General features: G+C 37.8%; 1 pseudogene; it reads left to right on the top strand.

Moving 5' to 3' along the window:
* On the top strand, positions 1 to 27203 carry LOC115954720 (annotated as a pseudogene).
* The last annotated feature ends 364 nt before the right edge of the window (positions 27204 to 27567 follow it).

The following is a 27567-nucleotide window of genomic DNA, read 5'->3' on the forward strand; positions in this document are numbered from 1 at the left end:
TTATAAACTCAAGCACTTAACGTCCTTTCTACGTCTCTGAACTACTGGTCTAAAGTCCAAACTTTTCCATAAGCAGAGCCTAAGCTACGCTAAAACCGAAGCAAAAACGCCTGAGATGTCTGCTGTCCTTTGTGTGGTTTGTCCCAAATAGAATGCTAGCTCTTTGCTCAGTCTCATGCCCAGAAATTATTGCAGGTATAGTAGTAGTAACAAGTTGAGCTCTAAACTTAGTTTTTCATCTGGGGTTTCTGCATATTCAAGTGCAGTTGCAAACCCATCAAGATCTGCGGAGGAAAGGGTTTATGAAGTGGTGCTGAAGCAAGCAGATCTGATGAGAGAGCATAGGAGGAAGACTGCAATGGATCTGGAAAAACCAATTGAGAATGATGGTAACACCAATTGGAATCGTTTGAATGAAGCTTTTGAAAGGTGTAGAGAGGTCACTGCCGAGTATGCCAATACATTTTACATGGGTACTTGCTCTTCAGCTCATCTTTGTGTGTAGGTGATTGTAATCTATTTTGTTTTTATGTACTTGTTAAATTACCGATTGTCTTAAAAGTTTAAACTATTAGAATATGATAAATTTAATCATTTATCCAATACTTCTATGTGTGTTGAAATTGTTTTTAATAAGTGAGGCCCGACACATAGTAAATTTAATCATTTAACCAATACTTTTAACAGTTATGTTTGTTTCAGTAAAAAACTATTTTTCAAGAAACATTTTCAACCTTTTCTAATGTTAAGCATGGTACAAAACACAAGTCAACCAAAAAACAAAAAATCCATTCATATTTGGTAGTGAACGGAAAATGAACATAATAGAATAGAAAATACTTTCCACTTGAATAAGCATTCTCTCTCCTTTGCTCTCTTACGAGAGAAGAGATTCAAGAGAAGAGAGACTTATTTTTTCAGATCAAGTGCAGTACGTAGAAAATGTTTTCCAAAATGTTATATTGTAAACAAAGACCAGTATTAAGTGTTTTCAGGCTCATTTTTAAGATTATAACTAAACAAGAGAGAAAAAGTCTTGTGTTTAATTTCTAGCTCATTTTTTAAAATTATAATATGAGAAAAGAATGAATTGGGAAAAACTAATTACTTTGATTAATTTACTTTGTGACTTTATATACATCACCAAGTCCAGCTAAGAACGAGAAACAGAGCACTGAGCACTGAGCTAAGCTAACAGATCCTAACAACTTCTCTCACGTGTAAGTAACCAACCTACTCACGTGTGATTACTAATGGAAGAAAGTAAAAACTAAACTACAAGTCGTATATTGCTAATGAAAACAAATACAGCTACTAAACGACAAGAGCTTCAGATATGACTTCTTGAACTTCTGCTATACATGTTGAGCCGTGTTTCTTCTGCTCCAATTGCTTACTCTGTTCTTGATCTTGATACTCCCCCTCAAGATGGACTGTAGGTTGATAAATGTTGATGAGTCCCATCTTGGATAAAAGCTCTGAAAACTGTTTACGGCTCAAAGCCTTAGTGAGCAAATCTGCTAATTGGGATTGAGTTCTAACATGGATAAGTTTGATAACTTTCTCCAACACTTTATTCCTTACAACATGGCAGTCAATTTCTATGTGTTTCGTTCGTTCATGGAAAACAGGATTGGAACCTATGTGGAGTGCTGCCTGGCTGTCACAGAACAACAAAGCTTCTTTGCTGTGATTAACTTGAAGATCCTTTAGCAAATAAAGAATCCAAACTATCTCACAAGTTGAAACAGCCATAGCCCGATATTCTGCCTCTGCTGATGATCTGGAAACAGTGGATTGTTTCTTTGATTTCCAAGAAACTAATGAGTCTCCAATGAATATACAATATCTAGTAACAGATCTTCTGGTATCTGGACATGAAGCCCAGTCAGAATCTGTAAAACCTTTTACATGCAACTCTGAATTTGCTGAGAAGAAAATGCCTTTACCTGGTTCATTCTTCAAGTACTGCAAAACCTTAAGTGCTGCCTCAAGGTGTGGTTTTCTTGGTTTAGCCATAAATTGGCTTAGTTTGTGGACTGCAAAGGTGAGGTCAGGTCTAGTGATGCTTAGGTACAGCAACCTTCCCACCAATCTTCTATATTGCCCTGGATCATCAAGTAATAAACCTTCATGTTTGCTGAGCTTCAAACTTTGATCCATAGGAACTTTTACAGGTTTGCACCCAAGAAGCCCTGCATCCTCCAGAATCTCAAGAGCATACTTCCTTTGACATAGGGAAATGCCTTTTTCTGTCCTAGCTACTTCCAATCCAAGAAAATATCTCAATGCACCCAAATCCTTCAGCTGGAATTTCTGATTCAACATCACCTTAAATTGATCAACTTGCCCCTTATCATTGCTTGCTATGAGAATGTCATCAACATATACTAACAAAGCAATGAATGAATCTCCTTGTTGCCTAGTGAAGAGTGAGTAGTCAGCCTTAGATTGAGTAAACCCAAGTTGAATCAATGTGTTTGAGAACTTAGAAAACCATTGTCTGGAGGCCTGTTTAAGTCCATAAAGTGACTTATTTAATCTACATACAAGCTGTTCTCCATGCTCCCCCTTGCTGTGAAAACCAGGTGGAAGAGCCATGTAGACTTCTTCATGCAAGTCACCATGAAAAAAGGCATTATTTACATCAAGTTGGCTAAGGAACCAGCCTTTCACAGCAGCCACTGCAAGTATACACTTCACAGAAACCATCTTGGCAACAGGGCTGAAGGTTTCAAGGTAATCTAAGCCCTCCTTTTGAGTAAACCCCTTTGCAACCAACCTTACTTTGTATCTTTCAATAGCCCCATCAGCCTTATACTTAATCCTATAAACCCATTTGCATCCTATAGGATGTTTATCATGAGGCAAAGGAGTGATAGTCCAAGTATTATTGGCTTCCAAGGCAGCAATCTCAGCATCCATGGCATCTTGCCACTTAGGATCAGTTGCAGCTTGTGAAAAATACTTAGGTTCTGTGTTGGTACAAATTGAGCAACAAAAGGATTTGTAGGTAGGAGATAATGTAGCATAAGAAAGATAAGAAGAAAGAGGATGGGAAGTGCCTGACTGGGACTGATTGGAGATGATGGTTGATGAAATTTGGTTGCAATGATAAGCCTTAAGGTAAGATGGAGGTTTAGGCACCCTAGTAGACCTTCTAGGAGCATCAGTAAGCACAACTGGAGTAACAGAAACAGCATGATCAAGAACATCAGTAGCAACATGATCAAAAACATCAGGAAATGCTTGATCATCTGAGTCAAGTTCATGATGAATCTGAACAAAAGAATCAACATTGACAGGTGATATAGGATCAAGCAAGGCATGAGGGATGGAAGGAATGCTAGGCAAAGGAATTAAGGCAGATAAAGGAAGAGGAGTGTGTGAAGTAAAAGGAAACACCTTTTCATGAAAGATGACATCCCTAGAGATGAAAATAGAGTGAGATTGAAGATCAAGCAGCTTGTAACCCTTGATATTGAACGGGTATCCTAAGAAAATTGACTTCCTAGCTCTAGGGGTGAACTTGTGTTTATGTGGATTGACATTAGTAGCAAAGCAAAGGCAGCCAAAGGTCCTGAGGTGAGAGTAAGAAGGGATTTGATTGAAAAGCACCTCATAAGGAGACTTATGTTGCAGAAAAGGAGTAGGAAGTCTATTGATCAAATAGACAGCTATGAGGATGCAATCACCCCAGAAAACAAGAGGAATGTTGGACTGAATTTGCAAGGCCCTATCTGTTGCAAGAATGTGCTGATGTTTCCTCTCCACAACTGAATTCTGTTGTGGAGTGTAGACATAGCTTGTTTGATGAATAATGCCATTAGAGGTGTAAAAATCAAACATGTTAAACTCTAAAGCATTATCAGTTCTAATGGACTTAATAGGGGTTTGAAATTGAGTATGGACCATTTTGTAGAATGAAATAATCAAAGGCCTAACTTCAGATTTAGTTTTCATGAGGAAAACCGAAGTGGCTCTTGATGCATCATCTACAATTGTAAGAAAGTATTTATGTCCAGCAGTAGTAGGAATGGAAAATGGCCCCCAAACATCCATGTGAACAAGATCAAATGAATGAATAGCTCTTTTATTTTCAAAAGGAAAGGGTAGTCTCTTTTGCTTTGCCAAAGGGCATACAATGCAGTCTTTGGTACAACAATTTTGCAAGAAAGGAAAAAGATGACCTAAAGCATGAACTTTCATATCAGATGGATGTCCTAGCCTAGAATGCCATAGAGAATACAAGTTGGCATGAGAAACAGAAGAGGAAAAGGCAGTGAAAGAACTAGACTTATTCTTGAGAAGAAAATCATCAAGAGACTTGGAAGCTTGAGAAAGGCTAGATGCTTGTAACAGATAGAGTCCATCATGCATTCTGCCTATTCTAATCGTGTTCCAACAGGTAAGGGCCTGTATAAAACAATAGTTGGACAGAAATACAAGACAAAAGGGTTGAGATTGAGTCAAGGCACTAACATATATCAAGTTAAAAGAAAATGAAGGCACACAGAGGACATTTGTTAGGGTAATATGAGAGGAAAGCTTAATTGTACCAACATGAGTCACAAGTGTAGCCTCCCCATTGGGTAATTCAACCACAAAATGTGAAATTGCAGTAAAAGAAGTCAATAAATGCATTGAACAAACTATGTGATCTGTAGCACCAGTATCTATAACCCAAGTTTCAACACCAAAAGCCTTTTTATTCACAACCTTAGCAGAAAAGACTGAATGTGGTGAACAAGGAACAGTACCTGCTACTGTATTGGATGGCAATGAAACGACATTAACTTTGTGAGGCTCTTGAACTGTTGAAGTTTGGTGAGCTCCAATCAATGACAGAAGTTGGTGATACTGGTCAGGAGTGAATGCAGGTGCTTGAGCAGTGACAAAATGATTATACTCAGTAGTTGGAGCCAAGCAATGCCCTTGAAACTGATTTGTAATAGGATTATGATCAGTATTAGAAGCTAAGTGATGGCCCTGGAACTGATTATGGCCCTGGAACTGATTTGCAACAGTTGAAACTTGATGAGCCATCATATTTCTGTTCTTGAATTTGTAGCCAGGTGGAAAACCATGGAGTTTATAACATTTTTCCACAGTGTGTCCCAACTTTCCACAGTGAGTGCACAATGGCCTTTCTTTTCCTTTTGGATTTGTGCTTGAGCTCTTGGCAGCCAAAACCGTAGATTCAACTCTAACAGAATTAGTAACTGATCTTTGCATTTCCTCTTGGATAAACAAAGAATGAGCCTTATTAATAGAAGGTAGTGGATCCATGAGCAAAATTTGTGTTCTGACTTGAGAAAACACATCATTGACTCCCATGAGGAACTTCATTGTTGCTTCTTTGATTTGAAGATCCTTCAATCTCTGATTAACATTGCACACGCATTTGCCACAGGTGCATTGAGGAAATGGACTAAGATTCTGGAGCTAATCCCACAAGACCTTAAGCTGAGTGAAATAATCAGTGAGTGATTGTTCTCCCTAATGGAACTCAGCAATTTGCTTCTGGGTGTTGAAAACCTTGGTTCCATTTCCTTGACTGAATGTGTCTCGAAGCTCAGTCCAAATCTCAAAAGCAGTATCTCTGTAAATGATACTACCCTGAAGTTTTGGTGATACTGAGTTGATGATCCAAGTACCAACTATATTATCAGCACGAATCCATGCTTGAACAGCCGTTGGTGAATTCACGAGTGGAGAAGAAATGGTTATAGAACCATCTATAAAACCAAGCTTATTTTTACCAATCAAAGACTTTCTCACTGATCTTGCCCAAGCAGAATAATTTTCTTCTCCAACCAGAGGCTGAGAAGTGAGAACAGCCCCTGGATTTTCTCCTGGATGTAAGAATAGGGGATCATTGAGATTATATGAGTCTTGCGAAGAAGATGAAGATTCAGTGGTAGAAGTATTAGCTGTTGTGGCAGCCATTAAGGCAAAGAAAAAGCTTGAGAAGATTTTAAGAAAGCTTGAGAAAGCTTGAGAAGAGCAACAATGGTGGACGATGAAAGAGAAATTCCCAAATCTGTAAAACCCTAGAATTTCAAGCTTTCTAGGAGCTCTGATACCATATGAGAAAAGAATGAATTGGGAAAAACTAATTACTTTGATTAATTTATTTTGTGACTTTATATACATCACCAAGTCCAGCTAAGAACGAGAAACAGAGCACTAAGCACTGAGCACTAAGCTAAGCTAACAGATCCTAACAACTTCTCTCACATGTAAGTAACCAACCTACTCACGTGTGATTACTAATGGAAGAAAGTAAAAACTAAACTACAAGTCGTATATTGCTAATGAAAACAAATACAGCTACTAAACGACAAGAGCTTCAGATATGACTTCTTGAACTTCTGCTATACATGTTGAGCCGTGTTTCTTTTGCTCCAATTGCTTGCACTGTTCTTGATCTTGATATATAAATAAACAAATGAGAGAAGTCATTTTTTTGGATATATATATATATATATATATATATTTAAAGTAAGAATTAGGAAACATTTTCCATCACCTGTAACTTTCTATTAGGTGACATTGATACTTTGACCAAAAAAAAAAAAAATTTAACTGGGGTCCTGTAATTATATACGTGCTATGCTTCGTAAACAAAAATATTTGTATTCTTAACCTACAGACTATGGATTTGCATAAAAATAACTATTTGATTTCTTTTTACTCTTTTGTATTGATTTAACGTCTATAACATCTCGTTTCAAAAAGCAAAAAAATACTAAAGTACGTATGTGGCTTTTAAAAAAAAAAACTCCACTATATTAAAGTCCGTTTTTCTGTCTGAATTATTTTGTTGTTGCCTGAGACTCATCTTTTTGGTTGTTAGAAAGGAAGGAAAAGATGTGAAATTTTAGAACTTTGCAGTTATTATTTTTATGCCAAATTTTAGAATCAATTTCATTTAAAATGTGATCCTTTTGTAATAATTGTAATAATTATCTTACTTGATTGAAGCTTCGCATTCTAATGTCAAGTTCAACATATATATATATATATATATATATATATGCGGTTTATTTACTTACAAATTACGATGTAACATAAAAAGAGCAATAGCTTTCCTTTTTGTATATATAACTATTTTTTAATCTCACTTTTTAAGATATAATTATATTTTAATGTCTCATAAAAGATTAAAAAAAAAATATATATATATATATATAAATTGATTTTTATTAAATAAATATCAAAAACATTAAAAAATATATTAATTGATTAAATTTTCAAAATATGTAGTAATATTTATTTTTTTAAAGCAAGTTATAACCTTAAACTACAACCAATTTTGTAACTAAACTTTATCTTAAAAAAAAATTCTCCAAACTCACTAATATTATTTATAGAAATATATTCCTATTACAATATGTTGGGGAACATTCGAACTGAGCTTCTTCCATGATTAGTATTTGCTCACCACATTTATAGTAAGGTAAATTGTATGTTTGATCCTTAATTTTTACGTTATATTTTAATTTAGTCCCTGAATTTTTAAATGTGTCAATTTAGTTTCTAATATTTTAGTTGTGTGTCATAATGATTCTTACTGTTAAATGATAAATGAAAAATACTTACGTGGTTAACGGCTAAAATTAAAAAATAATTTTTATACAACTATCATCCCACGTGGACTAAATTAAACTAAATAAAAAATGACTCTCGTGTGGCATGAATCTGGAATCTAGCACCCAAATTTAGACTCTTTCTTGTTGTGTGTGTGTGTGAAAGCCACAAGATTTGGCCCACCATGTTAGAATTTAGAAATATCATCTCAAGGCTCACCAATCAGGTTTAGACCTTGACAATGTAGTCATTTACTTTTTGTTCTTTTCTCTTTTTTCTCTTTGTCCTTATCAAATTTGATTAATTATAGGAAAAATGTTGTAAATTTTCTGCAAATGCAAACCAATGACCAATACCAAATCCTGCTATAGAGATCGATCTCAAGAGAGGAGTTCTCTATTTTTTTCATTGGATCCCATCTGCATTCTCAGCTACAAAAAGTCATTCATATGCACAATCATTTTTGAAAAGTTGTTTGCGTCACCAGTAGATCAGCGTCAAGTCAGGTTTTGCTGCCAGCCTTCACCATCAGGTATCGCTGTCGTGGCCGTGAGAGCTAAATTACCAATCTCTTCTATTATATTAGGGATTTTGATATTGAAGCTGCTGCTTCCTAGTGAATCGTGCTACCATGTTAGGGATTTTGATCTTAATTTGAGCCTCACGTGTTTGGACGTGAGCTACTCACTAAGCTGGGTGCTTCTTTTTTTTTTTTTTCTTATATATATATATATATATATATATATTTTTTTTTTTTTTAAGAAAAAGTTTAGGTAATGTTGACATGGCAGTTCAGGTGGCCGTCTTATGTTATGTGGCTTCAAAAAAATATTTTATTTTGACTATTAACCACATCAATCCATCCATCACTTAACAGTAGGGACCATTTTGACACAATATCAAAATATTAGGGACCAAATTAATATATTTGAAAAGTTAAGGACCGAATAAAAAAATAGTGTAAAAATTAAAGACCAGATACATAATTTACCTTTTATAGTATTATATATGGCCTTAGCCTATGTAAATCATTTTACTATAATGAGTATTGAGTACTTTAGCAATGCAATGGTCTTCAAACACTCTTAAGCTTTCTCTTTCAACTATGGGTACATTTTTTAAATTTATGGCCTGTTTGAAAGTTTAGAGAGGGAGGAGAGTAGAGGGGAATGGTTATTGTGGGGGCCAGTTAATTAGGAAGTATTGTTAAAGTAGTATTAACTGAGCCTATGGCCCTATCCGAGGACGTTAGACCATCCGAGGAGGTTCAAATAAGATTATGAAGAGAACAGAATGAAGAGAGGAGTAGAGACAATATGAGATAGGTCCAATAAGCGTCCGAGGACAAAAGCCTTCTCGGCCACATGTGTCCGAGGTAGATCTGAGTGCCATATCATCACAGACTTACTTCGGATTTACATCACAACTAAGGGTAGGACATTGAACCAGGGATAAGAAAAGAAAGGTAAACAAATATCTTCAAAATCTGTTATCGCTACATTAAATGCCTCTCAATCAACTTTCTGGCCACATTAATGTGAAAGTGTTGCCTGAACAGTGATCTGCAGCCTTACAGCTACTGGTTGATGGTTCTGGGAGGTGCTGGATGGGACAAGAAGGAGTCCCCTGATTCTAACCTACACGTGTGTGGTAAAGATGACACCAAGATTGTAGTATATAACATGGAAATATGTATTGAGAAGGGGGATCGAGGAGAAGGACTAGAACTCTTGTACAATTTTATTGTTCAACAAAACCATATGATACAAACTACTTAATCTGGTCCGAGGATAGAATTTCTAATTTTACTCGGGACAAACCGTCTTGAACTGTTAAATCTAATCGTTTTTCTTCTTGAATAGATCTAGTTTTTCTACCCACTTCTATAAATTCATTGTTTGGGCCGTTAGGGTTTGAGCCCAATTTGATTTTGGGACCAATCCAATTTTAGTCCTTACAATTGGCGCCGTATGTGGGAAGATCTTGATTTAGGCTAAAGGAAATTCGGTTACAATGTTCATGATGAAGGAGGCAGGTCTACACCAAGTAGCAACAAGACTGTACCAGATAGATGCTGATTTATACCAAGTAGAGTCAAGGGGTTCCCAGCATCGCAATTCGCACCGAAGCCTCGAACAGAGAGAGGGCCGTGAGGGAAGTGTGTGCACCACTCATACCAGCAAAAGTCAGTCTCGAGGGAAGAGTCATATCTCTTATGCAAAGAATGACAGAGACATGCAACGTGAAATTGACAAGTTGAAAAGAGAGTTGAGTCATGCTCGACAAAGATGTTCCCCGCCTAGCTCCGAACCATCCTTTGAAGAGACAGATGGCGCTAGTTATAGACAGAGATCCAGAATTCCACCTAGCGAGACTTTTTCCTTTGAAGAGGAGAACCACCATCGACGTAAGTACAAAAGTCCGCCTCGCAGAGGCTTGGGGAACAATGCCATGAACAAAGCGCTAAGCCAAGTTTCCAAATCACTCTTTACAAGGAATATAGAGGATGCGAGCTTTCCTCGGCGATTTCATCAGCCTACATTCACCATATATAATGGTTGGACAGACCCGGTAGAACACGTTAGCCATTTCAGCTAAAGGATGACTATCTACTCCAAAGATGAGGCCTTGATGTGTAAGGTCTTTCCATCAAGCTTGGGCCCGATGGCGATGAGATGGTTCAACGATTTAAGGGCTAACTCTATCGATTCCTTCAAAAAATTCACCCGGGCTTTTGGTGCTCGTTTTATTACTTGCAACAGAGTTCCTCAGCCTTTGGGGTCCTTGTTGTTTATGTCCATGCGAGATGGTGAGACTCTTAAAACTTATTCGGATAGATACTGGGAAATGTTTAATGAGATAGAGGGAGAGCATGATGATGTAGCTATAAGCATTTTCAAGGCCGGTTTTCCAGCCGAGCATGATTTGAGGAAATCTCCAACTAGTAAACCTGTTACTAGCATACACCAATTGATGGATCGGATTGACAAGTACAAAAGAGTAGAAAAAGACCAACTGCAGGGAAAAGGAAAGGCTAAGGTAATCCCTCAGGAGAGGAGGGATTTCAGGTCGGACCGGTACAACAATAACCAACCTCAGAAAGACTTTGTTGGGTAGTTAGGTTCTGCCAACACCCAGGTGGTTAATGCTGTGTTTCGGGAGCCAGTGCAACAAGTACTGAAGAAGATAAAAAATGAGCCGTTTTTTAAATGGCCAAACAAGATGGCAGGAGAGTCTACGAGACGCAACCAAAATCTTTATTACCACTATCATCAGGATCATGGACACACAACTGAGGATTGTAGGAATTTATGGGACCATTTGGAACAGCTAGTCCGAGAAGGGAAGTTGAAGCAACTTTTGCATCACTCTAATGGTCGGGCAAGCCAAGCAAGCTTGGAAAAATGGGAAGATGCTTCTTCGAGACTCCCCCTTGGCACAATAAACGTTATTTTTGCTGCCCCGGGAAGGACTGGATCTTGTCTTTCTAGGGTACTGTCAGTATCTCGATCTCCAGCTGAGGAGTATAGCTCAATGTCTAAAAGAGCCAGGATGGACATTTCATTGGTTTTGGGCTTTTCAGATGAAGACAAGGTTAGAACCATACAGCCCCATGATGATGCTCTGGTGGTCACATTGAGAATTGGCGGGTATGATATGAGAAGGGTAATGATTGACCAAGGCAGTGCTTTTAATATAATGTACCCTAACTTGTATAAGGGGCTAGGTTTAAAGCCTAAGAACTTGGTGGCCTATAGTTCCCCTCTGGTGAGTTTTAAGGGAAGAATGGTCATCCTAAAAGGTCAGATCAGACTACCTGTGTAGACCGATATGGATGTGGTGGAGGTGGACTTCATCGTTATAGATGTTTTCTCTTCATACATGGCTATTATAGGCCGACCTTGGCTCTATACCCTGGGGGCAGTCTCCTCTACTCTACGCCAGAAAGTAAAGTACCCATCCGGAGGTCAAGTTTTGGAGATAGTAGGAAGTCAGGCTACAGCCCGACAATGCTTGGTAGCGGCTATCCAACATCGGCCAAAGGCAGAGACCTCGACTACCGCTGATAATGGTTTATAGCAATCCAAAGCCCCAGCATTACCCTTAAATGGATCGGCCGACGAAGAAAAATGCGAAGATCTGGAGAGGGTAATTGTTGTTGATGATCCGGAGAAATTCTTTCAGGTTGGGACTAAATTGCCTTCGCAAGAGAAGGAGCAATTGGTGAAATTCCTCAGAGAAAATGTCGATGTGTTCGCATGGAGCCCATATGAGGCCTTGGGTATAGATCCGAGCTTCATCTGTCATCAACTCAATGTAAATCCTTCCATTATTTCGAAGAGACAGTCATTTCAGCGCCCATCAAAAGAGCACACCGAGGCTGTCAGAAGTGAGGTGGCCAAGCTCAAATAGGCAGGGGCCATCAAGGAAGTTTTTTATCCTCAATAGTTAGCCAACACGGTGATGGTGAAAAAGAAGACTAGGAAGTGGCGAGTGTGTATAGACTTCACGGACCTCAATAAGGCCTGTCGTAAGGACCCTTTTCCTATGCCAAGGATAGACTAGTTGGTGGATGCAACAATAGGTCATCTTCGGATGAGTTTTTTGGATGCTTTTCAAGGGTATCACCAAATACCGTTAGCATTGGATGATTAAGAGAAGATAGCTTTTATCACCCCTATTGAAAACTATCATTATAAAGTGATGCCTTTTGATTTGAAAAATGCAGGGTCTACCTATCAACGGATAATGACTAAGATGTTCGAGCCACAATTGGGCAGAAATATTGAGGTCTATATCAATGATATGGTTGTGAAGAGTAAAGTGGTGTCTGAGCATGTGGAAGATCTTACGAGCATTTTTGGAATTCTAAGAAAGCACAAGTTACGTTTGAATGCTTGAAAGTGTTCCTTTGGTGTAGGCTCCGGAAAGTTCTTGGGGTACATGGTGACTCACAGGGGAATTAAGGTGAATCCAGACCAAATTAAGGCCATTAACGATTTACAAGCACCTCGGAATCCGAAAAAGGTGCAAAAACTGACAGGAATAACTGCTGCCTTGAACCGATTTATCTCTTGGTCAGCTGATAGGTGCAGACCTTTTTCCTTTTATTGCATAAATGGAAAGGATTTGAGTGGACTGAGGAATGTGCTGTAGCATTTCAACAGCTAAAAAAGTACCTATCTCGGCCGCTTATCATGTCCAGTCCTGAGGTGGATGAAGTCCTGTTTGCTTACCTGGCAGTTGCCTCTCATGCAATTAGTTTTGTCTTAATATGAGAGGACAGTGGCATTCAAAGACTAGTTTATTACGTAAGTAAGTCACTTCATGAAGCCGAGGTGCGATACTTATCACTGGAAAAGGTCATCTTGGCAGTGGTCTACGCAACACGTAAACTCCCACATTATTTTCAGGCACACACCGTAGTAGTTCTAACTCAGCTACCGCTCAAATCCATACTTAGAAGCACAGATTATACGGGGAGGATTGCTAAGTGGGGCACGATCCTAGGGTCTTTCAACATCAAGTACATGCCTCGTACCTCCGTGAAAGGCCAGGTCCTTGCCGATCTAGTAGCTGAGTTCGTTGAGCTCCCAGAAGAAACTGAAATGAAGCAACATGACATGGATGAAAAGTCGGTTGGCCTGATCTCCACACAAGATGCCTCATCCTGGAAAGTATATGTGGATGGAGCAACAAACCAACGGGGAGCAGAGGTAGGGCTAGTTCTAGTATCCCCTGAAAAAATCATCATTAAGAAGTCCTTGAGGCTAGGATTCTCAGCTACAAACAACAAAACAGAATATGAAACTTTTTTGATGGAAATGAATATGGTCCAGAAAATGGGTGGAAATGCAATGGAAATATTCTCAGATTCAAGATTGGTAGTCGGCCAAGTGAAAGGGGAATCGGAAGCCCGAGATGCAAGAATGCAGGAATATTTGAGTCAAGTTAAGTGTGTACAAACGAAATTTAAATTTTTTAACTTATCACATATTCCCAGAGGTGAAAATACCCATGCAGATTCCATGGCCACCTTTGCCACCTCCTCAACATGGAATTTGCCCCGGGTGATAATCGTTGAGGATTTGTGCACCCCCACCCTAACAGGGAAGGACGTACTCCGGGTTCATCAAGTCAACTTAGCGCCGAGCTGGATGGACCTCATACTAAAATTCCTCGAAAGCGACACATTGCCTGAGGAGAAAATAGAAGCCAAGAAAATACGGAGGAAGGCTCCTCGGTTTTGGTTATCCGAGGACAAAAAGTTGTATAAATGCTTTTTTTCTAGGCTGTATCTACTTTGTATACATCCCGAGATGTCAGAGTCACTTCTAGAGGAACTACATGAAGGAATTTGTGGAAGTCACACGGGTAGAAGGTCCTTATCTCACTGGGTCATTACTCAAGGATACTGGTGGCCAAATATGCAGAAGGAAGCACAGGAGTATGTTAGAAAATGTGACTAATGTTAGAGATTCGCTCCAAACATCCACCAGTCTAGAGGAATTCTTAATCCTCTTTCCAGCCCTTGGCCTTTTGCTCAGTGGGGTTTAGATATTGTTGGTCCTTTTCCTAAAGCATTAGGAAATAAAAAGTATTTGCTGGTCGGCATAGATTATTTCACTAAGTGGGTTAAAGCTGAACCTTTGGCTAACATCAGAGACGTAGATGTTGAGAGGTTTATCTGGAAGAATATCGTTACGCGGTTCGGAACTCCCCACACCCTTATCTCGGATAATGGCCTTCAATTTGATAGTAAAGCCTTTAGGCAATACTGTTCTGACTTAGGGATAAAGAATAGATGTTTCACTCCGGCCTATCCTCAATGGAATGGGCAAGCTAAGGCTGTGAACAAAGTTATAGTCAATGGACTTAAAAAGAGGCTGGACGATGCAAAAGGAAAATGGGTGGAGGAATTGCCACGTGTCCTTTGGACGTATCGAACAACGCCTCGACAGTCAACAGGAGAGACTCCTTTCTCAATGACATATGGAGCCGAGGTCGTCATCCCTCTGGAAACTAGTTTCCCAACGCTAAGGACTAGTGCATTTACCTCGGACGGTAACGATGGGCTGTTAGAAAAAAGTTTGGACTTCATCGAAGAGCGAAGGGAGAATGCAATGGTCCAACTGGCTTACTACCAGCATAAGCTCAAGCAAGGCTATAATACCAATGTAAAGCTGAGGCCGTTAGCTGTAGGAGATCCGGTGCTGAGGAAAGTTCTGGGAACCACCAAGAATCTAGCTTGGGGAAAATTGGGGCCTAATTGGGAAGGACCGTATAAGATTACTTCAGTAGCCGGAATAGGAGCCTATTATTTGGAAGACTTAGATGAAAAAGCTATACTCCATCCTTGGAATGTAAACAATTTTAAGAGGTATTATTATTAATAAAAGTAATCTTGTTTGGGTTTCTTTTAATTTATGCCAATCATACATCATGCGTTTCCACATCTATTGAAGTATTAAACAGAAACTAAGTTATGTCAGGTTCCTCGTACCACAAACTTAGTGGAAGTTAATACCCTATGACATCTATTGAAGTATTAAACAGAAACTAAGTTATGTGAGGTTCCTCGGACCATAAGCTTAGTGGAAATTAATACCCTATGACATTTACTGAAGTATTAAACAGAAACTAAGTTATGTCAGGTTCCTCGAACCACAAACTTAGTGAAAATTAATACCCTATGACATCTATTGAAGTATTAAATAGAAACTAAGTTATGTCAGGTTCTTCGGACTACAAACTTAGTGGAAATTAATACCTTATAACATCTATTGAAGTATTAAAAAAAAGCTAAGTTATGTCAGGTTCCTTGGACCACAAATTTAGTGGAAATTAATACCCTATGACATCTATTGAAATATTAAATAGAAGTTAAGTTATGTCAGGTTCCTCGGATCACAAACTTAGTGGAGATTAATACCCTATGACCTCTATTGGAGCATTAAACAGGTTCAATGGAAACTAATACAACCTTTTGATATTAAAATGCTAGTGCCACATAAACTTGGGCACTTCACAGGAGTAAACCCTTAAGTCCCATCCTCGGATCACAGGGTTTCTAATTACCTAGTAAAGATATAAATCCTAATAAGCCTATGAGCATCAGTTAATGCATAATTGAGGTGCTCTAGACTTAACGTTATCCAGCTTTTGAATGCTTCCTTAAGGTTCAACTTGTTAGAATGGATGTATTTGTATCCAAAATATATCTATGTGATGTTATAGTCTCAATGGTTATCATCCATTTTAGCTGCCAATTATAAATGTGTGTAAGTTACGTTTTTTCTCTTGTATAAACAAAGGACAATCAAGATGAAACTACTCAAAATCAAAATGACAAAATGAATGAGATAAACAGCAACTCAAACGAATTCTAAAAAGTAAATATGCATACTTCATTAAAATATGTCTAAAAAAAAAAAAAAAACAAACAAAAACAAAATCCCTTACAAAAGTCCTAAATGTATTACAAAAGAACACTTATTTTTTCAGCTTATGGAAGTTTGGTTGGCCGGTTTGCCTGCCTCCGAGGTAGTTATTCCTTCTTTGTCTTTAGAAGCTCCTTCAGCGGGCATGACTGTAGAAGCCAAGTCTTGTTGAAAGCCTTGAGAAGCTGCCCCTACCTCCGAAATGTCTGTAGCCTTATCTAAGGATACTTCTTGGGAAGCACTAGTCTCTTTTGTTGGTCCTTGTTGGCTGGGAGGAGGAGGATCCTAAGGCAATACTTTTGTATTTGGATTAGCAGTTAAGGAAGCCACTTCATTTTGAGTGGAAGAACGATCCGAGGCTCGGATTACAGAAGGGTAAAACACATTCTCTACTTTCCTCAACTCAGATGAAGCCTCGACCCCAGCTCGGTTAAGGGCTTCATCCCAAGTTTGGGCGTAGTAAATGTGGCTCACCACTGGGACCTCTGCCTTAAGGGTTTCCTCGATCCCAGCTACTCCAAGGTCATAACCCTTTTGTTCAGCCTCGTCCATTGCCTTCTCGGCCTCAACCCTTGCCTTCTCGGCTTCAACCTTGGACTTCTCAGTTTGATCCCTTAGCCTTTGGGTTTCCTTTAATTGTTTTTTAAGGGCTGCCATTTGCTCCCTGGTAGTATTCAATTCTTCATTTGCCTCGCGTAGACGCCTCCTCTGGTCCTCGGCTTGCCTCTCTACGCCTTCCAAGGACGAGTCAGCACTAAGGCGAGCCTGCTCCTCAGCAGTCAACTTTTTCTTCGCCTCGACAAGATTGTGCTCGGATATGGTCAGAGTTTGAATGGTGGCCGTCTGCTTTTTCCTTTCATCTTCCAATTGCTAGTAGCAGTTATTGGTAATCTCTTCCAGTCTGAAAGTGTTTTGGATGGCCTAAAAGGGAAGGATTAACACCATAGTCAATAAAAAGTACACATCAATAAATAATGATTATCAATAAAAAGAAAAAAGAGGGAAAAGAGATAACACTATACTATTCCCAAATATCTTTTGGTATTAAGGAAGACTTCATTCTTCCTCATATTCCTTAGCTCGATCATGTCTCTTGGAAGTAACAATGCCTCCTCCACAGCCGAGGCTACGTGGCACCCAATGCCACCGTTGAAGTCCCTGAGTGATATATCATCCTTCAAGGGCTCCCCACCTTGCATAGGTACTGGCAACCAAGCTTGAGGCTCAGGAGGCTGAGTATCTGACCTCTCTTGGTCCCGTTGTGAGGTGCGGTTGACATTTTGCTGCTTCACAGCTCGTTGGGCCTCTTCTTCCCGGGTCAAATGAGATTTTCCAGTATCCACCATGTTTTTCCCTTTCTGCTCCTTTCGCCTTTTTAAATCAGCAGCTTCAGGTTTGACCGGCTGAGGTTGATGAAGAGGTTGGTGAGGAGCAGGAGGAGGAGACTTGGTGGAAGGAGGGGGAATCTGAGACTGTGCAGATCTCCCCGATGCACCTTTCCTAGGCTGGTTCTCTATCAACTCCATTAGACTTCTTTGGGGTTTCCTTTGGACACCCATTTCGTCGAAATCGTCCTCGGAGTGTATAGTCTGATTAAAAACCTCGAATTTGTCCGAGGAGTCTATCAAATCTACAACTTCCTCTTGATTTTCTTCTTCTTCTTCTTCTTCTTCTCATTTTCTGTCCTCTTCTTCTCTAAGGACGAGTTGGGATGAAGATGCTTCTACCGAAGGAGTGGCAACGAAAAGTGACTGGGTGCGGGGAGTGTCTCTGGGGAGTGGAACACCCTCTGGAACGACAAACCCCTGGTAGGCAACGTTGATACGGCAAAGCCGAGGGTCGCGAGCTCGGATTACGTATTTAAGAGCTTGGAAGGCGAACGAGAGGGGTGTGTATCCGAGGATTAAATGGGCTGCTCAGAGTTGACTGTCAGCTTCATTCACATATATTTCAGCTTGCAGTACCCTATCCAAGCTTGCTTTGTTGACTAAGTTGAGTTTGGGTTTGGTGGAACGCCTATCTGCAAAATTATCAAATTAAAATGAGTTTTCATTAGAAACGAGAATATTGAGACACAAAGCAAAAAAAAAATGTAAATTGAAATTTATGAGTCTATGGTTATACTCCCACCTGGTTCTCCCTCCTTCGTTGGACAGGGCAGACCATTGTGCCATTCCCCGAAAAAGATAAGGAAATCCTCCTTTAAGTTCTTATTTGAAGTGGGAAGGCACTAAATTAGCCTTACTGCGGGATACCTCGATTTGAGGTAATATCCCTGCCCCTTCAAATGGTGCATATTGTACACCCAATTGACATCATGGTGGGTTAGGTTTAGGTTCATTCTTTCATTTAAAGTTTCTATACTTTCTAAGACCCTAAACATGTTCCGGGCACACTGTGTGAGAGATAACCTAAAAAACCTAAGGTAATTCCTAGTAATAGTACCCATGAGAATGGTCATCCCACCCTCTATGAAGGCAATCATAGGAATGACCACCTCCCCAGTTTTCCCAGCACCGACCCACTCCCCTTGGGCCGCATACCTCACACCCACTGTTGGTGGGATCCTATACTTAGCCCTGAAACTTCTCATACCCTCCTCGGATTCAACCAGACATTTGAACTTACCCATTTTCCTAAAGGGTTTCGAAGAAAAATTAACAAGTTTAATATCCCTGCCCCTTCAAATGATACGAACTACTTAATCTAGTCTGAGAATAGAATTTCTAATTTTACTCGGGTCAAACCGTCTTGAACCGTTAAATCTAATCGTTTTTTTTTTTTTTTTCTGGGATAGATCTAGTTCTTTTACCTATGCTCTATAAATTTATTGTTTGGACCGTTAGGGTTTGAGCCCAATCCGGTTTTGGGACCAATCCAATTTCAGTCCTTACAGTTATCCTCCACCTTTTTTGGATGTTTTTAAAATTAGTAAGAGGAAATGGAGTAATTAGCTCTTCCTCTTATTTGGATGTTTTAAAAATTAGGATGGAAATGAGAGGAAATAATTTAAATAGACAAATTTACCCCTATTTGAAAATGGACTTGTAACATTTTTATGATTAATTTGTTAGATTAAATAATTATGACTATAGCATGCAATATTTTTTTTTTGATAAATTTTTTTTTCTAATGTGAATTAAATAATCAACATTGGTCTATGATTATATATTTTTTCTGCTTTTTTATTATACTAAAAAAAACCATCCTTAATTGATAATAATTAAAATGAAAAAAAAGAAAACTTTGTATGTGTATGTGCATGTGCATAACTAAGCTCCGCTTTGATTTTAGTAAGATTTCATTTATTTTTGACTATCTCTGTTTTCTCAACAACCAAACGATGATATAATTGTACTCTATATGTAAATCTTACTTTGTTCAAAGTAGGTGATCTAATGAGCATCGGATGAGCATATTGTCCTTGTAATCATTGTTTTTCCCTTCTCGAGTTGTTTGTCTTGTAGGGCTGGTCTGTAACTATGTTGTTTGAAGTGTTTGGTTTGTAAACTCTGCTTTAAGTTTTTATAATGTTGCCTTTCTTATGCAACCAAAAAAAAAAAAAAAGTTTTTCCCTTCCCTTGTACTATATACATTAAAACAGGGTATCCTTAACTTGTATACTGTTTGATATTATTAATACAATACCTATCTTTTATCTCAAAAAAAAAAAAAAAAAGTAGGTTATCTGATTGGTTTGTTTCTGTTCAAAGTAGGTGATATTCATTTCCGTCAACTTCAGATAGATGAGATTTTTTTTTTTTTTTGGCTTTATCTGTTTTCCTAGCAACCAAACGGGGGATAGGTGTACTAGATTTGTGAATTTTACTCTGTTCGATTGGATTGCTTTGGTTCCTATTCTTGGATTCTGAAAATTGATCAATTTTGTTTTGTTTATATCTTCAATCATGAAGCAGCATGTTGATCAATTAAAAATAATATACAACAACCTGGTGCTGTGTTTGATTCTTGAGAATATGCTTTGAAAAGTTTTCAAAGTCAAATAATTGATCGTTTGTTTGGTTACTAAGGAAAATAATTTTTTAATTAGTAGTTACTAAGTAAAATATTAAGGAAAAGAAAAGAAAAGAAGGATTTATGTTAATTTTTTTGGTTTGTAATTTTGTTAATTTAGAAAGGGTAAATTGGGGAATTCATTTGGTCAATAATTTATCTACTCTCCTCTTCCTCCAAATCTCTCCAATTTGGGAGAATTAAAAATGAGGGAATTAGAGGTAGTTGAAACTCCTCCAAATCCCTCCCCCTGCTTCCTTAAAAAACTTCCAAATAAGGTAATTGAATTACTCTTCCTCCCTCAACTCTACTCTCTCTCCTTTTTTAAACATCCAAACAAGCTATTAAGTTGCAGTCGATAATTTCTTGTATAATTGGGAATATATAAATATAAATATAATGATATATATATATATATATATATATATTTTAAAAGAGAAATATTGTTGAATTGAGCTTATTCTGTGCAATTGAATTGAGCTTATTCTGTGCAATTATTTTCAGGTACATTACTAATGACACCAGAACGACAAAGAGCAATTTGGGCAGTCGCTGGTATGCGTGTATATTCTTTTCTGATTTAATAAGTCTGATGATTAAAAAAAAAAGTCATTTAAAAAAAAAAAATTAATTGTTGAGATGTTATGTTGTGGATGGTAAATAGTAAAAGTTGTGTTAGTAATAAACTCATGTGAAAATGATGTTATATCAACTAAGAGTTGTGAATTTCTTTTCATCTCTAATATAGCTCTTTTTAATTATGAAGATTCACATTTAAAAAAATATATAACTCAAAAGTGTAACCTGAACTAATCTTTACTAGTGCCATTTAATTTCTCTTTCATGAATCACAATTAAAATCATATTTAAACCAATACATTTATCATTATTATTTCCTAGAAATGAACCACTACATTAATTAATTTATTATTTTTATTATATCTTAATTAGAAACTAAACACTACATTTATTTGGGGGTGGGGGACCTATAGACGTTCCCTTTTTAAAGAGGAGGGAGATATTTATATCGAAAATGCTAAAATTTTCCATATAAAGGCCCTATAAAAGTTTTTTTTTTTTTTTTTTTGAGAATGAAAGCCCAATAAAAGTTGATTGATAAGAACATATATTCTAAAAAGGACAAATTTTGGCTACAAATTAACTTGTAGCCAATGACTACAACTCTACTCAATATCTTTTTATTGGGTTTGAATTTTAACAAATCCAGCACTGAATTACATTTTCTTCTTATATGCTTCATGTTTGCAAAATTTCCAAAAAATTAAAAATCAATAGTTATGTCATTAATCAAATATTTAAATTTCAAGTTTTTGTAGCCTAAAATTATGCACCAAAAATAAGAATGAATCAAACAGTAAATATCATCCGATTGATACAAAATTTGACACATTTGTTAAAAATATATAGAACATGCAAGTTAATGGTTGGATTTTCAAAATATGTAGTAATGTTAATTTTTTTTGTATGGGAATTGTAGCTATTGACTATAATTAAGTTTTTAGCCAAACTTTGTCGAATAATACTACAACCACAAACTATTTCACAACATTTTTACAAAATGTTGATGCAGCCAACTTCTTATTGATTTTTATTTAGCCTCATCATTAATATCACTTTGTCATTTGCCATTAATTACTCACCACATCAGTAATTTGTAAATTTTTTTTTGTAAAATAGTTTATACCTTTAGCATTATTCTTGTCATTCTAAAAAATAACTTAATTGATATTTTACCATTAAAGGATCCCTTAGTTGAATATAAAAATATTAAAAACACTTAAAATCAAGGAAATAACAACCCTGAACTTAAAAATTAAAAATTTTCATGAAGATATGAAAATAAATAAATTACAAAAGTTAATCTGCCTCACAACTAATGGTGTTGGGATGTGTGACTTAGAGAGTTGGGTGTGTTGAATAGGTGAGCACCATGCCTAGTTGTGTAGGGATGCACCTCCATGTGCTGTGTTCGAGTTGGGTCACCAAGTCAACCGGGGGATTTGAATGGGTTTTGATTTGCCATCCATGGAGGTACTCTGCGTGTTTAGGCTAGGTCGATCGAGTAGTATGGGGGTAGGGTAGTTGCAATGATGACAGTGTAGTGGTGGTGGTTGAAGTCATTGGAGAGAAAATGTTACAGTGAGAAATGGTTAAGAGGGTTTACTTGATTTGAAGTTGAGCCTGACTTTTCATTTGATATTTCAGATTTTTATTGGTCGAACTAACCCATACTGTTGAAATAATTGTAGGTGATATAGATTTTACGAATAACAAGTATTACATTTATAACATTTTCACAATACTTTTACAAAAAAAGTTAGACGGTAAATTATTATTGGTTCTAATTTGAATTTATAATTTAAATTACTTTTTTTGCCAACTCTTAACTACCAATAATAACCTTTAACTTAAAGATTTGTTGTATGTGCATACTGCTTTGCTATAAAGTTTAGCTAGAGACTAGGGTTAGATGATTATGAGTGCTTGTAAGGTTAAATTTAATCAACCATGTGTTGGCTTTATTCCGTGACAAATTTGCTTGTAATACAGCACTTAGAAACCCTGTATTTAGGTGGGAATCATGTAAGGGTAGTGTGTGAGAGAGTGTGAAGAAATGCTCAAGACTATGTAGTGAAGTAAGGATTCGCGGCTGGACTCGCGGCTTGCAAGCCGCCAAAAGTTGCACACGCGCAGAGCATGCAGGGGAGTTGAACAGTCATGCCACCTAGAGCACTACAGGACAAAAATCTAGACTGGCCATTAAGTTAGCTCGCAGCTTGAACTCGCGACTTAGTTAAGTCGCGAGGTCAAGTCGCCAGCCAACCTTGTTTTGGAAAAACTGACTCTTTGCATTCCATTCTCATACCAGTATAAATACCCCTCATTCCCACAAAATATGCGTGGCTATTCAGAAAAAAAAAAAAAAAAAAAAAAAAAAAAAAAAAACCCTAAGAGAGGTTTCTTTAAAACACCCACCCAATTAGAGAGAGCTACTCATTCTTAGAGAGAAATCTTTGTAGTCTCTTCTCATTCCCTCTCTCATTGTCATACCTATTGAGAGGAGATTTCTATCCAAACACTACCCACACCCATTTAGAGTGTTGAGTGTTTTTGGAGTTTTGGGAAGCATTGGAAGATGCCAAGGATGGTGGATGCTATGGATTATAGCAGAATCTGGTAAGTTAGAAAAGAAAAAGGTTCGGCGCAACCTCGTTGGAGTAAGAAGCTTGGAGGGCTTAGGTACATTGGGTAGATTAGGCTTGGAAGGTCTATTGCTGTTCATGTATCACAACTACATTTTCTAGTGGATTATTAACCGCTTGGAGGGCGGCGGAGAGGTTTTACGCCGAGGGCTTCGGTTTTCTCTTCGATAACACATCGTGTGTTGTCCTTGTGTTTGCATCTCTCTTCCCTTAATCTTTGCCTTTTATTTTCTGCTGTGGATGTGATTTTAATTGGCTTAGATTGTTTACCAATTCTGTTTATAGCTTGTGTTCATTTTCCGCACACTCGTTGTTTGTCATAAAACTTGAATTGGTAGTTTTGTACTTGGGGGTCTAAACGTTCAAGGGTGTTTTTTACACTATTTGAACTTTCAGTGCTGATTGAAGGATGGCATGTCTTCTACTCTATAGTGTGGTGCAGGAGAACCGACGAACTTGTAGATGGGCCTAATGCTATACACATCACACCCAAGGCTCTGGAAATATGGGAGACAAGATTAACTGATCTTTTTGAAGGTCAACCGTATGACGTGTATGATGCTGCCCTATCTTATACTGTCTCAAAGTACCCTGTTGATATACAGGTGAATTCCAAATGGCTTACTTGTGTATTAGAAAGAATGTTATCCAGATCCCCATGTAAGGATTTTACTTTCCTCATAGATAAGCTTGAGTCTAAACTGTTGGGATGGAGAAGCAAGTGTTTATCATGGGCAGGGAGGAGAACCCTCATCAACTCAGTGGCACAAACATTACCCAATTATGCTATGTCAACATTTAGCATCCCTAACAAGGTGTGTGATAGGTTGGATGCTCTAACCAGAAGATTCTGGTGGAAGCCAAGTCAGAGGGAGGGCAGGTTTATAGCATGGAGTGCCTGGGACAAACTCTGTAATCCAAGAAGTCGTGGCGGACTGGGATTCAAAAAAACCAAGGAGATGAATAACGCACTGTTGGCCAAATTGGCCTGGATGATAGCATCTAAAAGGGATAGTATATGTATGAGGGTTCTTAGACTGAAGTACAAGGTTAGTGAGGACTGGCTGCGGGCAGAAGCACCAAAGAATGCATCTCCCATTTGGAAAGCAATTGAGAAAACAAAGTCTATTGTATCAAAAGGTGCATGCTACCTTATTGGAGATGGAAAATCTGTTGATATATGGCTTGATCCTTGGGTGCCATGGATTCAGGAGTTCACACCGACCCCAAAAACTGCATCAACTCTGCGAGTAGCAACAAAGGTATCCCAATTAATCGACCCTGACCTGCGGAAGTGGAAAGCACCTTTAATCCTGGAATTATTTGATCCAAGCTCTGCCAAAGCTATCCTCTCCATCCACTTACAGACAAGACCCCACCCTGATAGGCTCATATGGATACCGGACCCCAAAGGATGTTTCACTGTAAAATCTGCTTACAGGAAAATATCCCAACTACCATCCCAACCAGCTAATCTAGAGGTGGATTGGAAAAAGCTGTGGAAGATGATAGGACCAGAAAGGATTAAAATGTTCCTTTGGAGAGTTGCTGCAAATGCTCTGCCCTTAAAGGAAAATTTAAGCAGACGTTTGGAGGTGGATGATCCTTGTTGTGTGCTATGTAATCAGGAGGCAGAATCGTTTGCTCATCTCTTCTTCCATTGTCCGGTGGCAAGAGCTCTATGGTTTTCCATATGCTGGGGTTTCAAGGCTGATGAAGCACAATTTACAACGGCAGCGGACATAATCAATCTGATTCTCAACCCTCCTGAACCACTTTGGCAAGCGCATGATAAATGGTTAGTGTCCTTGCATTTCGCTTACACTATGGAAGAAATCTGGTATACTAGAAACGTGGTATGCAACGACAAAGGGAAGGTAGACCTTCAGTCCTCAATTCACAGAGTTCATGCCAAAATCCAAGAATGCGCTATCACTTTCCCCAAACCAGTACCTCACTCTGTCCCGGTGTTTCATCCTCAAAATTGGTCTAAACCTCCTTTGGGCACAATCAAGATCAACTTTGATGCAGCTATCTCCATTTCGAAAGCTGCCTTAGCTGTCATGGCTAGAGATTATCGAGGTGCTGTTATAAAGGTATGGGCTAAAGTCATTCCCAAACGGTCTCCTCTCCAAGCCGAAGCTGAAGCACTACTCTGGGCAGTTCAGCTTGCTAGCCGAGAAAGATGGTTTTCTGTCACTTTCGAAGGTGATTGTAAGGTTTGCTTAGATGGGGTACTGAAACGTAAGGGCTGTCCTGATTGGGTTATTGAGAGTTTGGTTTCTGATATTTTATTCACTGCTGAGTCCGTTCCTGTTTGTTCTTTTGCTTGGATCAACAGGTCTTGCAACAATGCTGCACATGTTACTGCAAAGTTTGCTATTGAGTCTAATATGTCTTGTTTTTTCATTTCGGGCAATCTTCCTCCTAGTATAGTAGATGCTTGTAAGAAAGATGCCCCTCTTTGTTTCTCTGTTTCTTAGTTAATATATATTGAAGTTTATCAAAAAAAAAAAAAAAAAAGAATGTTTATTTGTGCTAAGATTAAGATTGACCAACTCACCTTTGTTTCCTTGGACAGCTCTTCAAAGACATGATAGAAGGAATGAAGTTAGACTTGAGAAAATCAAGATACGAGAACTTCAATGAGCTCTACCTTTACTGCTACTATGTTGCCGGGACTGTGGGGCTTATGAGTGTTCCAGTGATGGGGATAGCACCAGAATCAAAGGCTTCAATAGAGAGTGTTTACAATGCTGCATTAGCCCTTGGAATTGCTAATCAACTCACCAACATACTCAGAGATGTTGGAGAAGAGTAAGTTTCTTATAACGCATGCATATTCTAGCTAGTAAACATTTTTTAAACAAATCCTGCCTACCAACACCTGTGCTGTTTGTTCCAATTTAAGTTGCACATGTTAATTGCAAAAGCTATCATCTTCTTCTTCTTTATTTAATTATTTATTTTTATAGAAGATAAGCTATTATCTATAGTATTCACATATATATCAAACCAAAACCCCCTTTTAAAAAAAAAAAAAAAGGAAAAAGAAAAAAAGAAGATTAAATCTTACATAATTGAGCTTTTAGCGTTCACAAATATATCAAACCAACCCCCCTTTAAAAAAAAAAAAAAAAAGATTAAATCTTACAAAATTGAGCTTTAAATTGGAGCTCAAGGCTAATTCGTTGTGTTAATGAACAAGTTCCAACAAGCATCACAAACCAAACTTAAGATATTCACAAACAACTTGATTCATTTTACAGCCCTATACGGTGTATATAAAGCTCATTTAATTGACTTTATTCTAGCTGATTATTATATAAAAATCTCTTCTTTTTTTTTTTGGGGAACCTCTCCTATTGAATCATTTCAAAAGACTTTACATGAATTTCAATAGATACTTTGATTTAGGTTTGTCACTATTGATGATGATGCTCCCAATTCTTGATATTGGCCTAATGAGACTGAGTTTCTGTTTTTTTTTTTAAAGTATTTTATGTTTGTATTCGTGATACAAAAACACTTATTACTCGTATGTGATATTGTAGTGCTATCAGAGGAAGAATTTATCTCCCAGAAGATGAACTAGCACAAGCTGGCTTGTCAGATGATGACATATTGCGTGGGAAAGTGACCGATAAATGGCGTAGTTTCATGAAAGGCCAGATAAAACGAGCTAGGATGTTCTATGATGAAGCAGAGAAGGGCGTTTCAGAGCTCAACTTAACTAGTAGATGGGCAGTACGGGCATCGTTGTTGTTGTACCAACAGATCTTAATTAGATGCCATTGAAGCTAATGATTACAGCAATTACACAAAGCGGGCTAATGTAGCAAAAGCACAGAAACTAGCATCACTTCCGGTTGCTTATGCCAGAGCACTTATGAGACCCTCAAAGTTGGCCAAGTTTGAATTAAGGCACTAAATGAACCAAATCATTTATAAATAGCTCGAGTTCAAGTCATCAACTGGTAAATATTTGTCATTGGTCGTTTGTTTAGCAACTAAGACAATCTCAAGCTCAAGTTTATTAAACGAGTCAAGTTCAAACATAATAATGTATTCATGATAGAGCTGACTCAACAAAATTTGAGGCCTACAAAGAAGAAAAATTATATAGCGCCTTTTATATGTAAATATTAATTAAATAAAATTTAATACCAATAACATTAAAATTTTTAATTCATTAAATACTTAATTGGTTGAATGATATTAATTAAATTAAGGTTAATTTCATATAGATGTTTGAATGTCATACTTGAAGAATAAATTGTAGCAAAAAGAAATAA

This window comes from Quercus lobata, chromosome 8 (genome assembly GCF_001633185.2).
Source record: "Quercus lobata isolate SW786 chromosome 8, ValleyOak3.0 Primary Assembly, whole genome shotgun sequence".
Lineage (NCBI taxonomy): Eukaryota > Viridiplantae > Streptophyta > Magnoliopsida > Fagales > Fagaceae > Quercus > Quercus lobata.